The sequence below is a fragment of the Pteropus vampyrus genome, unplaced genomic scaffold, assembly GCF_000151845.1.
Source record: "Pteropus vampyrus isolate Shadow unplaced genomic scaffold, Pvam_2.0 Scaffold306, whole genome shotgun sequence".
Classification (NCBI taxonomy): Eukaryota; Metazoa; Chordata; class Mammalia; order Chiroptera; family Pteropodidae; genus Pteropus; species Pteropus vampyrus.
The window spans coordinates 985,588-987,218 of NW_011889087.1; the positions used below are offsets into that span (position 1 = coordinate 985,588).

Sequence of the window (1,631 nt, forward strand, 5' to 3'; positions counted from 1 at the left end):
TGGGGCCGGGCCATGGTGAGGCAGACGTGTTTGGAGAGGGGTCTCCATTTCAAGCCCTGGCCTTCCTGGAGGTCCTGGAAGCCAACATAGTTTGAAATCTTTGATCTGGTGCAAACCCCTCTCTTTCAGTTTTACCAATGGGAAGCGAAGGAGGCCCAGAGGAGGGAAGGGACTTAGCTGAGGTCATATAGACTGTGGGAGGGCAAGAAGGTAAAAAGTATCTAGGTCTATTGGGATGAGAGGGCTGGGAGAAGCCTGGGCTTCAATTCTTAGGAGACCGAGTTCTGTCTGCTGCACCCTCATCCCTGAGCTGGCGTAAACCAGGGCGACTGCGTTCAGTTGTGCAAGCTGTCCGCTCCATAGGACTCAGCCGAGGGGAGAAGCTGGGGCTGAGATCCGGCCCACACTCATCTCACAATGCCTGCGTGTTGGCACAGGACTGCCTCTGCCCAGTGGAAGGGGAGATTTGGGCTAATTGGCACCAAGGGGCCACATGGGCCACCTCGAGTCCTATCTATCCCCATCATGTGGCCCTCTGCCTGCCTCTTTCCCATCCTCCTGCCACACCCCTGCCAGCGTCAGTGCCCTGGGGGCAAGCTTGGAGCGTGGGCCCCAGGCCTCTGACCATGCCTCCCTTCTGCCTCTCCTCGCAGGCCGTGAAGAGTGGCCTCAGGACCACGTGTAAGTGCCATGGCGTGTCGGGCTCCTGTGCTGTGCGCACCTGCTGGAAACAGCTCTCCCCATTCCGAGAGACGGGCCAGGCCCTGAAGCTGCGCTACGACTCAGCCGTCAAGGTGTCCAGTGCCACGAACGAGGCGTTGGGCCGCCTAGAGCTGTGGGCACCCGCCAGGCCAGGCAGCCCCTCCAAGGGCCTGGCCCCCCGGTCAGGGGACCTGGTCTACATGGAGGACTCACCCAGCTTCTGCCGGCCCAGCAAGTACTCCCCTGGCACGGCGGGCAGGGTGTGCTCGCGGGAGGCCAGCTGCAGCAGCCTGTGCTGCGGGCGGGGCTATGACACCCAGAGCCGCCTGGTGGCCTTCTCCTGCCACTGCCAGGTGCAGTGGTGCTGCTACGTGGAGTGCCAGCAGTGCGTGCAGGAGGAGCTTGTATACACCTGTAAGCACTAGGTCTGCTGCCCAGTGTGCCAGCTGGACCCTGCCAGGACCTCCCCTGGCGCCCAGCCACCTCGAGGCCACCCAGCTGTCCAGCCAGCCCCCGCCCCGGGCAGGTACACCAGTACGCATGCACTCCCCGACGTGTCAGCGCACACATTCTGTTCTCTCTACCAGGCCTCCGCAGCCTTTTCTTCCCTCAGCTCTCAGCAATGAGAGGTGTAGGTCTCACCCCTGAACCTAAGGCTCCCCAGACTTATCGAGGACTGAGAACAGGAAGAAAGTGAGAAAGATGTGCGGGAAATAGGGAGACCAGGAAGAGGGCAGGGCCAAGGTTTCGGAGAGAAGAGAGGGGATATCCCACTATCTCGATTCCTAGGATGAGTGGCCTAGAGCCAGCAAGATGCTGAGAGGTGAGCTCCTGGGCCAGGAAGGCACAGGGAGGCAGCGTCAGCTGGAAGCAAAGGCTGGAGTCTGGCTAGAACGCGTCAGTCCAGCCCTTGGGCCAGGCTCAGCTTG

The 1,631-nt window shown here is 61.4% G+C and overlaps 1 pseudogene; it reads left to right on the plus strand.

Annotated features, from left to right (window-relative positions):
• Nucleotides 1-626: 626 nt before the first annotated feature.
• Nucleotides 627-1,127, plus strand: LOC111730300 (annotated as a pseudogene).
• The last annotated feature ends 504 nt before the right edge of the window (nt 1,128-1,631 follow it).